The 12,295-nt window shown below is 33.0% G+C and overlaps 1 long non-coding RNA gene across 1 annotated transcript; it reads right to left on the reverse strand.

Annotated features, from left to right (window-relative positions):
* Positions 1-863: 863 nt before the first annotated feature.
* Positions 864-2,300, reverse strand: LOC128919799 (uncharacterized). The gene is made up of 3 exons (XR_008469928.1): positions 1,281-2,300; positions 1,067-1,176; positions 864-1,001 (listed from the first exon to the last, which is right to left on the reverse strand). It is a non-coding gene; the product is annotated as an uncharacterized LOC128919799 (long non-coding RNA).
* Positions 2,301-12,295: the final 9,995 nt, after the last annotated feature.

The raw sequence follows: 12,295 nt of genomic DNA on the forward strand, positions 1-12,295 counted from the left end.
AGGAAGCCGAGGAAGGGGAAGGCCTCCACTCCGTTGGAGGGACCAGGTGGAGAGCGACCTGGTTACACTTGGAATCTCCAACTGGCGCCGAACTGCGAAGGAAAGAGAGGAGTGGCGCGCTCTCATCGATTCGGCTATAACCGGCTGAACCGGTTGAACGCCAATCACATATATACATACATACTGATCTGCATTAAAATGGGATAAATACGCAAGTTAAAGCAAATCAAGCCCGATAATGAAAATTATCGCTGCCGTCTGTCAAGGCTATTATGTTGTTATTGTGAAAAATACAAATCAATTTCGCTGTCATAAGTTAAATGTGTCGAAAAATAGCAACATAAAATATTTAATTTCCTTTTCACAAATATCGTTGTAACATAAAATCTTTCTGAGAAAAAAATAACTTCACCCTATGACAATATGTGTTTTAACATAAACCCTGCAATACTTGTAATTTTTAGATAACATGTTACCGCTAGGTTACTCTAAACATTAGCAAAAATTAAATTGTCTGTTACTTTTGTTCGAAGCGTGGGAAAGAAGTAACACTTTGCCCTACTCGTTCAATGGTCTTCTCGCTCTGTTCAATTAAATTTTGCATAAGTGGTCCCTTTCTACGATAACACGTACATTGGCCCCCTATTGGTCATGTCTTGACAACTAACAACTTAAAACTTATGTTAGCACCTATGTTACAAATGTATTTATTACCGTACGGCATATTGTTTTGGTTAGCAGCTTGGTACCTATATCAGTTACCTCTTTCCGCTAAAAGTTAAAAACAATTCATTTCTTTCTTTTTTATTTCATTACATTTAAAAAAAACCACAAATTTAAATTTAGTTTAGTTTTTAAATTTAGTACAATCGTATCAATTACAACAATATCTATTGATGGCAAAGTTTGCTGATTTATTCATGATTTTGAGGCGCTGTTTTACTATTGGGTTAGATCATTGCGATGCCCAAAACAAGCTTCAGAAATGTCGGATATAATTCCTATAAGAAAAACTAATTGTAGTTAAATGGTTTTTTTATTCAATAATATTTATGTATGTACTTACCATTTGATGTAAAAAATATTCTGTCTCAACTAGTGATGAGCGATATTGCGAATTTTGAATCACTGTGATTTCAGTGATTGCTGTTTTTAAATCACTGTGATTTTATATTGCTATTGCGATCGCAACAAAAAAAAACGTATTTATGAGAATTTGTACTCCACAATTATTTTTTAAAATTACATTTTTATTAATTTTAACAATATCCAAAATTTACCTGCTTTTGTAATCACAATTTCCCATCACAAACTAATTAATAAATTTTTACCAAATTTACCACAATTACCGAAATCGCAACTAAATTTGCTACTGTTATATACTGATATTGTTACTGAACAGTGATTGCTACTTTCGAACTGATATTGGTACTGAACAGTGATGTTACTTTTCGAAGTGATATTGCTACTGAACTGAGATTGCTACTGAACAGTGATTGTTACTTTTCGAACTGCTATTGCTACAGTGATCGAATTAGAATCACTGAACTGCTATATGTACTGTGATCGAACAAAAGCACTGAACTTCTCTATAGCTACTGTGATCGGACTTAAATTATTGAACTGCTATTGCGATTGTAAATCACTGATATCTACAAAAATTTATCGCAATTGCTATATGTGATTTTTCAATTACAGTGAAAAAATAACCGGTAGTGAAATATCGTTCATCACTACAACGCACACCAAATGCGACAAATTTTTCTGAAACCGTTCTTGTTGTTGGACAATACATGCTGAGCTATAGCGCAACCCACACCGAAGCAAACAAAACAAGCAAACCTAGACAAGACTGAAAAACCCGTTTCGTCGCTTATCATTTCACCGTTGTTTTTATACTCTCGCAACATGTTGCACAGAGTATTATAGTTTTGTTCACATAACGGTTGTTTGTGTCACCAAGAAATAAAAGAGTTAGATATGAGATAAAAGAATATATAAATGATCAGAGAGGAGTTGAAATCCGGATGTCTGTGGGTCCGTCTGTTCGTCCGTCTGCCCGTGCAAGCGATAACTTGAGCAAAAATTAAGATATCTTAATGAAACTTGGAACACATATTCCTTGGCACCCTGAGGAGGTTGCTTTCGAAGATGGGCTGCCACGCCCACAAAATGACGAAAACCGAAAATATATACATTATCATAACTAAGCTATAAACAAAGTAATGAAAATAAAAGTTGGAACATAGGTTTGGATTAGGGAGGGGCAGATTCGAATGTAATTTTTTCTTTTAAGTGGGATTTAGTGATTCTAATTGCCTTTTTACACAGGAGTCAATTGGTCAATATACCGGCCTCTGCTCGATTAAAGCGCTGATTAAGATCAATTTACCATATAAAATAAAAATCTACATTAATTTGTAATTGAATTTTAATGTTAGTTTAGTCCATTCGCTTTTTATGGTACCTGACCGCAGCTGGAAGCATTGCAATATGAAAGCAAAATACAAGCAGAAACAAATAAAGAAATGGATGATATCATCAAAACTAGATTAAAACCAAAAAAGGCTCTCGGCTTCGACGTAACAAGTGATGTACTAAAAAATCTAACACCCAGAGCATTAACAGAGCCTAAATCAATAATAAACGCTTGCTTAACCCCCCATTGCCCGAATTAAAATGAGCGGAGCTAACATTTTTTAGGACAGATATATATTAGTCTTAACTCAAATATGAAGTGATACAAATTTCAAAATCCTATGTATCCTGGTTCATTAGTTACAGGATGTTGCTTAAGGCACAAATTAAGTTATTATAATTAAACTAAACACTTTTCTCATGCAATTTTTTTAAATAACTCTCTTATCTTTACTTATTTATGTATTATAGTTCACTTTGTTTTGAGATTATTATTTTTATGTTTTTGAACACTTTTTGTATAACCACTTCAGTATAACTTTTTTCGCGAAACCGATTTTGACAATTCCACTCTGCGGAGAACGCATACTGAATGAATACGTGAACAGCTCATAACAGAAAATGTAAATGTAAGCATGCACAACACATACATATGTATGTACGTCTACATAATTGAAAAAAAAAATTTAAATAACAAGAATTAGAAGACGGTAAGGTACAATGTTGCCTATAGGGCATGAAAGGGTTAAATCTTAAATACGTCCCAATGTCATGGAAGGTATCCGAAATCATTATGGTTCAAAAACCTGGAAAAAGTACACATGAAGCGTCGTCATATCGTCCAATCTCATGTTTGCCTATTTTGTCTAAGCTACTCGAAGCTATCATTATCAGAAAACTTGAGAACAGAATTGAAGAAAAGGGTATCATATCAATTCATCAATTTGCATTTAGAACTCAACATTTTAAAATTGATCAAGTACATCGCATAATAAGCATAATAGAAGATGCGATGGAAAATAAATTAATTTGCACAACTGTTTTTCTAGACGTATATATCTCAGGCATTCGATAGAGTGTGGCACCAGTAAACCATATCTACTTGCCTCTTACTTGAGCAGCCGCTACTTCAGAATCAAGCAGTGGCAATCTTATACTACGTTGCAACCAATAAAAACAGGAGTACCCCAAGGAAATATCCTAGGACCACTTTTACACGTCTTGTTTACCTCAGGTATGCCTACGCCGGCAAACTGCACAATTGCCTCATTTGCTGATGATACATGGACACAGAGGTGGTGCATTACTTTAAACGTAACGAAATCAATACAGTACTTTTCGCTTAAATGCACATCAAAATTTTCATTCAATTAACCGGGGAATCAATTAACATATACTCGCTTAATTGAATAATTAAATTAAAAGAATCTCGTTTAAATGAACAGTTTGTCCAATTACAGGAATCATTTGGTGAATTAAGCGATTACGTGGGAATCAAAATTTGATTTTTTTTTGTCTTATTAAATAGTACAATATTAAAATATTATCCAAAATTATGAAATCGATATGATTAAAATTTCAAGAATGTAAAACTTTAAACGGGTTTATCTCAAAACTGGAATTTTGAAGGCAGTGGACACGATTTCTTGAAACGACACGATTTATTACAACTAATTTTTCGAGTCAGTATATGGCAAATATTTGACCACAAAAGTTAGTTTTTTTGTTCAAAATCTATCAAAAATTCAATTTTTAATCTTTTTTTTTCCTTCGTCCATTAACTACAAATATTTTTGGTTTGTTGATTTGGATGAACCAATAATGAGTTATGATTTCCACGGATCTTTTTTTCACACTTTATGGAAATGAGATACCAACGGCTAAGCTTTCGGAATTTATATATACATATAAATTTCACAAAATTCTGTTTAACTATGTATCTTTAATATGATGAATGAAATATATGATTGTATACATTAAAAAAAAATTGTAAATATACTCATGTTTTCAACCTCTTAAACCCAATAATAAAATACGAGCTGCAGAGCTAAATAGAGAAGGTACAATCTTCTACAAGAGTGTACAGCTGCTGGCGTATGCCGATGATATTGATATCATCGGAAGCAACAACCGCGCCGTTGTTCTCCTTTTTCCAGACTAGATAAAGAAGCCAAGCGTATAGGTCTGGTGGTAAATGAGGACAAGACGAAATATCTCCTGTCATCAGCGGCTACGATGGCTAGGTCATGTTGTACGATACACTCCAGCTCTGAAAGTGTTCGATGCAGTACCCGTTGGAGGAAGCCGCGGAAGAGGACGACCTCCACTCCAGTGAAAAGACCAAGTGCAAAGTGACCTGGCTTCACTTGGTGTTTCCAGTTGGCGCCAAAAAGCAAAAAGGAGGAACGAGTTGCGCGCTCTGGTGGATTCGGCTATAATCGCTTAAAGCGGTTTCTACGCCAAATATATATATATATAAACCCACTTAATCCCTTAACGGAAACTACATACATACTACATATGTGCACTTAAATATTTTCAAATATTTGAATATTTTTTGCCATTATAGGAAAAAATACAATAACAATTTTATGTACTAACATAAGCATCTATGAATATATTTATTTACATATATATACAGTGGAAGCGAACAAAAAGTATGATAATACACTTATGAATTGCATAAATCATGTAACAAAAGCATGGAATACAAACGTCAAAAACCAAACATTTGCGAACTGCAACCAACAAAATTCTGAATACATGTTTTAACGTATGAACATAAAACTTTTTGCGAATTAAATAAAAAAAACTGGGTATAAATCTATATTTTACGGCTTTTTAAAAAATTATATTTTTTAAAGAAAATTCTATAACTCGAAGTTTTTTTGTGGATTATGGTGATTCGAGTTAGAGAAGTTCCACTGTATTTGTAATTCAAATTTATTATTAAAAAATTTTACAGTGTTCAACAATATTATTTGGTGAAATTTACCGGGAAAATCAATTAACCGAGTCTAATTATCGGAGTAAATTTACATGTGCTTTCATATGCTATATTTTTTGCCCGATAACGCCATTCAATTGAACGGGGAAACCAATTAACCATAGGGTCTATTAAACGAAAAGTACTGTACATGAAAACTGCACTAACAAAAATGCTAAATATATCCCCTTATTATATATAGGAGCACCTAAACAAAAGTTGCAGAGCAAAAACTAAAATACAACAAAATAAGTTGGCTAATCGGTTAGAAATCGCTGTTAACAAATCTTTAGAATTCTTATAGATACAGGGGCAACCAGCTCATATATACGGTCTGGAATTTATCATAATAAAAACATTTTAGTAATAGAAGAGAGTAAGAACCATTCATGGTTCAACTATAATAAAACACTTTCATAATATCAATCTGTTGGGTATACAGGAACGTTTTTATGAAATTGACAATTTAGAAAGCGATCTTTTAATTGGAATTAATTTCTTAAATAAAATCGGAGCCACGATTGATATCCCAAACAGAACATTGATTTACGGGGATAATAAAACAGAGAAAATAAATTTTCTTAGTGACTTAATTATAGTAAACCCCTTGGGACGAAAACATCTTGAGACACCTATCAAAGATAATACTGGCAAAATTATCAAAAAAAATGTATCATGCCAAAATGAAATAAGAAATGATACTACGAATAAACAAATAATAAATGAAGCAAATGCTCATAATATTTTAAAAATAAATAATTTTGAAATGTCTAACGAATTATCTTATAACGATAAGGAAACAAAACATATCTGCATCCCACTGTTAAGAAAGGATGTTATTAAAATAATTAATCATCATCATCAAAACGTGAACATGGATTTACCTTTTAGAACAGATATTAAAGCAGAAATTAGGACTGAGGATGATAAACCTATATGGTCAAAACAATATCCTTATTCAATATCTGCGAATAATTTTGTTAATAAGGAAATCGAAAGTTTGCTAGAAAAAGGAATTATACGGCATAGTAAAAGCCCATATAATTCTCCCGTTTGGGTCGTTCCTAAAAAAGGAATAAATGAAGACGGAAGTCCAAAATTAAGAATGGTCATTGACTTTAAAAAAATAAATGAAAAAACTATAACCGACAGATATCCAATGCCTAATCCTGAGGTGATTCTCTTTAATCTGGGAGAATCGAAATACTTTTCCACAATAGATTTAGAGTCTGGATTTCATCAGATATTGATGGAGCAAAAGGACATAGAGAAAACAGCATTTTCTGTAAATAAATAAAATATGAATATTTAAGAATGCCATTCGGACTTAAAAATGCTCCAAGTATATTTCAGAGAGCAATGAATAATATATTACACGAATGTATAGGAAAATTTTGTCACGTATATGTTGATGACATAATAGTATACTCAAAAACCCTAGAAGAACATATATTCCATTTGAAATATATAGTGAAAACCCTCGAAAAAGCACATATGAAAATATCTATAGAAAAATCAAAATTTATAGAAACCGAAGTTGAATTTTTAGGATACGTTGTATCTCATAAGGTTATAAAAACTGATCCCAAAAAAGTAGAAACAATAAAAAATTACCCATATCCTAAGACGTTACGACAACTTAGAGGATTTTTAGGATTAACGGGATACTATAGGAAATTTATAGAGAATTATGCAACAATTGCTAAACCATTAACAAAACACTTAAAGGGGGAAAATGGTCAAATTTCGCAGTATATGTCTAAGAAAACAATTATTAATCTTGAACAAGAAGGCATAGCAGCCTGTGAAACCTTAAAAAGAGCGTTGCAGGAACAAATTGAATTAGTTCAACCAAATTTCGAGAAAAAATTAATTTTAACTACTGATGCATCCAATGTTGCTGTAGGGGCAGTCTTATCCCAAGACGGAAGACCTATTACATTTATTTCGAAGACACTTAATTCTACCGAAGAAAATTATGCGACAAACGAGAAAGAATTATTCGCCATAGTTTGGGCATTAAAAGCATTACGCCATTACCTTTATGCAGTAAAAGATTTAGAAATTCACACGGATCGTCAACCACTAGCATTTGCAATGTCCGAAAAAATCCTAATGTTAAAATGAAAAGATGGAGAGCTTTTATAGAGGAGTTTTCTCCAAAAATAATTTATAAACCAGGGACAACAAATGTAGTTGCTGATGCACTATCAAGACAAATCTTAAATAATTTAAATAGTTCATGTGAGTCGAGCGACTCAGGTGATTCACTAATAGAAACCCAACACTCTGCAGAAAGTAGCGATGAGTATCAAATTCTTGAAACAAAAAAACCTTTGAATCACTTTAAGCAACAAATAGTAATTGATAATGGAGCAAGAATTACTGTCTTAGAGACGATTTCCTCTTTTAATAATAAACGATTTCTAATTGAGTATGATAGACCAGAAAACATAATTGATATTCTAAAAGAATATGTGAGCCCAAAAGTAGTTACAGGAATATTTTGCACACCTGAGGTGCTATATGCTATAAAAAACATTTTGAAGGATACATTTCCCACAGTAAAATTTCTATATACTAAGCTATTCCCTAACGATATAAGCAATAAAGAAGATCAGGGAACGATAATTGAGCAAACACACAATAGAGCACATAGAAATTATAGGGAAAATTTAGCACAAATTAGGCAGCAGTATTATTGGCCTTTAATGATAAAACAGTTTAAGCAATATGCGAAAAATTGTAACATATGTAATAATAATAAATACGAAAGACATCCGAAATTAATCCCAATAGGGGAAGCACCAATACCAGAGAAAGAGGGAGAACAACTTCATATAGATATCTTTTTCGCACAAAAACTTAAATTTCTTACGTGTATTGATTCATATTCAAAATTTCTAATAGTCAAATATATAGAGGATAAATCAAATTTAGAAGAAAAAATTTTAGAACTATTACAAACATTTCCAGATGTTAAAAGTATAGTTATCGATAATGAACCAGGCTTAAGTACGATACAGTTCAAGTCTTTAATGGAGAGGATAAACATACAAATTTATTATTGTACACCACGCCACAGTACAAGTAATGGACAAATAGAAAGAGTTCATTCAACACTAATAGAAATTTCTAGATGTTTAAAACAAGAACACAGCTTAATAAGTAATTTTGAATCAATTATGAGAGCAGTTCAACAGTACAATAAAACAATTCATTCAGTAACAGGCAAACAGCCCTGCACTATTTTATTTAATAAAGAACCACACCAAAATATGAAAGATGTGTTACAGAATGCCCAAGAAAAAATGCTGGAATATCATAACAAGAAAAGGCTTCAAAAAAGCTATCAAAGAGGAGATATAATATATGAGAAAATATTTGGAGAAAGAAATAAATTAAACCCCAAATATAAAAAACAAATAGTAGTAGAAGACTTAGGAAATAAAATTAAAATACAAAACAGAAACAGAACAATTCATAAAGATAATATCAAATCTTAAAATCTTTTAGGCTCAAAATGTTAACCAATCAAAAGTAATAGAAATAGATACAAACCATATTTATGTAATCAATGCAAAAAATAAAACCATTTATCATAACTGTAACTCTAACAACCTTACTATTAACGGTAATTATTTAATAAAATTTGAAAATTGTAATGTTAAAATTGATAACTTAGTCTATAGACATCGTAAACCTCTCACTATAAAATTATTACCAAATCCAGTTAAAGTAATTAATATTACAATCACAAAGAATTTAAGTATGGAAGAAATACATTTTCAAAACATTGAAAATATTCAAGAAATAACAGAACTCAGACATGAGGCAAAAAAAAGTAAAATGATAAATTACTGTCTGATAACAATTGTGGGCCTTATAGTAGTAATATTGATAACCTGTAAATACAAAAAAAATAAGAGCACATAAGTTAAAGTTAACATTGAACAAATTCCAATGCAAGAGCAAGCCCAACCTATTGATCAAATGATGGAAAGGATCAAGTACTATTCCTCTTTGAATCGGGACGCTTCAATTTAGAGGTGGGGGAGTTAACACCACCGATAAGATATTTACAATTTGAACTACGAAACAAATGTGTCCAATATGTCATTGGCACATCTACTATTAAGAATCGTGTTACACACTCGTTGTACACATTAGATTGTAAGATGATCTTTTCACTTACCACACGTGGTCTTAAGTGGACATTCGTCACACACATTAGATTGTAAGATGAACCTTTCATTTACCACATGTAGCGCATCTAAAGTGGAACATATGTTTAAAAGATGACTATTAGATTGTAAGAATATTTGTACTTAGCCTTAAGAACAAGATTGTATAAAAGTAAGTAAAATAAAGATAAAAGAACAGTCTCTTCCAACTTCCACTCGGACGTTTTTCGGTCGCTTGACTAAACACTCGTTTTTTATTTATTAAAAACCTTTTACATAAGGTCAAGAAATTAATTTGCATGGACAAGAAATAATAATAACTTTTATCCAAAAGCAAACTTTGACTATATTAAAAAGGGATATAAGTATTTCAATTTTACATGCTAAAAAAATGTTTCAATTCTAATTATCGTATGAACAGTCAAAAGGTTGACATTGTTCTGGCAGGGAATGTTCCACAACGAATGACACAATTGCGTCAGCATACATTAAACAACGCACAAAAAACTGAAGCACGACAAAAAAAGAATACACAAACAACAATACAATAGTACACTACTCAAGTACACGCGCTACTGGTGATGAGTGTGTCTTGCTCTTTCCTTTCCTGGTCTTGAGTATGATCACCACTTGTCAGTGAAAATCAAAAAGAAGAGTGTGTAAAACAAATACAATTAAAATGCAATAGCAAGTACACGACTGGCTCAGTAGCTTCTCCACTCATAGTTCTTTGAGTAGATGTTAGCTCACAATGCATGTCTATGAGTGTGAGTGGACACAGTCATCGCTTTGAAGTAAGTTTACTCTCAGTTAGGCACTCATGTAGTTCTATGGTATATATTATAAAGTGAAGGAATCAAATGGAATTCAAAATTGAGTTATAAGGAAAGTAGTCGTGGTTGTGTACCGATTTCGCCCATTTTTATCCGTGTTGTCGGGGTGTCAAAAAAATGTTATATACCGAATTTCATCAAAATCGGTCGAGTAGTTCCTGAGATATGGTTTTTGACCCATAAGTGGGCGACGCCACGCCTATTCTATTTTGTAAAAAAATCTGAGTGCAGCTTCCGTATGCCATTTCTTATGTAAAATTTAGTGTTTCTGACGTTTTTCCTTAGTGAGTTAACCCACTTTTAGTAATTTTCAACCTAACCTTTGTAAGGGAGGTGGGCGTGGTTATTATCCGATTTCTTTCATTTTTGGACTGTATTAAGAAATGACTAAAATAAATGACTGCAGTTTGGGCATCCGGGGCATTGAAAAGTTATAGTCCGATTTCGACAAATTTTTCGCAAGTGATGCCACAGATCATATACAGTATTTTTGTAAAGTTTTATTTTGCTATCTTCATTGGTTCCTTATGTATATATTATAAAGTTAAGGAATAAGATGGAATTCAAAAATTAGTTATATGGGAAGTTGTCGTGGTTGTGAACCGATTTCGTCCATTTTCTACACGTGACATCAGGGTGTCAACAAAATATTATATACCGAATTTAATTGAAATCTGTCGAATACTTCCTGAGATATGGTTTTTGACCCATAAGTGGGCGATGCGAAGCCCATTTTGTAAAAAAAATCTCAGTGCAGCTTCCTTCTGCTATTATTTCTGTGAAGTGTTTCTGACGTTGTTCGTTAGTGAGTTAACTAACTTTTAGTAATTTTCAACCTAACCTTTGTATGGGAGGTGGGCATGGTTATTATCCGATTTCAACTATTTTCATGGTGTGTGGTGGGGTACGTAGGAGAACCGACTGCAGAAAGTTTGGTTTATATATGTAGCTTTATTGGTTTGCGAGATACATAGAAATAACCGATTTGGGGGCGGGGCGACGCCCACTTCCCCAAAAAAATTACATCCAAATGTGCCCCTTCCTAGGGCGATCCTTTATTCCAAATTTTATAATTACTTTTATAACTTTATTTATGGCTTAGTTATGACACTTTATAGGTTTTTGGTTTTCGCGATTTTGGGGGCGTGGCAATGGTCCGATTTTGCCCATTTTCGACAGCAACCTCCTCAGGGTGCCAAGGAATACGTCTCGTCACCCTGATCATTTTCATACATATAACTCTATGTGAACAAAACTATAATACTCTCTTAGCAACTTTCGTTGCGAGAGTATAAAAATGATATAAATAGTTATGACTCTTTATAGGATTTAGGTTTCCATCATTTTGTGGGCTTGGCAATGGTCCCATCTTCGAAAGCAACCTCCTCAGGGTGCCAAGGAATACGTGTTCCACGTTTCGTTAAGATATCTCAATTTTTACTCAAGTCATCCGTTGCAAAAAGCTTCCTAAAAGCGCGTGTATTGTTTTCATACTCTTGCAACAAAGTTGCTAAGAGAATATTATAGTTTTGTTCACATAACGGTTGTTTGTAACACCTAAAACTAAACGAGTTAGATATAAGGTTATGTATGTCAAAGTGATCAGAATGAAGAGTGGTGTTCAAATCCGGATGTCTGTCTGTCCGTCCGTCCGTCCATCTGTGCAAGCTGTAACTTGAGCAAAAACTAAGATATCTTGAGGAAACTTGGCACCCTTTTTTCTTGGCACCATAGGAAGTTTGCTTTCGAAGATGAGCAAAAGCGGACCACTGTCACGCCCACGAAATGGCAAAAACCGAAAACACATAAAGTGCCATGACTAAGCCATAAATAAAGCTATGGAAATTTGGTACAGAGAATCGCACTATGAAGGG

This window comes from Zeugodacus cucurbitae, chromosome 2, assembly GCF_028554725.1.
Source record: "Zeugodacus cucurbitae isolate PBARC_wt_2022May chromosome 2, idZeuCucr1.2, whole genome shotgun sequence".
NCBI lineage: Eukaryota > Metazoa > Arthropoda > Insecta > Diptera > Tephritidae > Zeugodacus > Zeugodacus cucurbitae.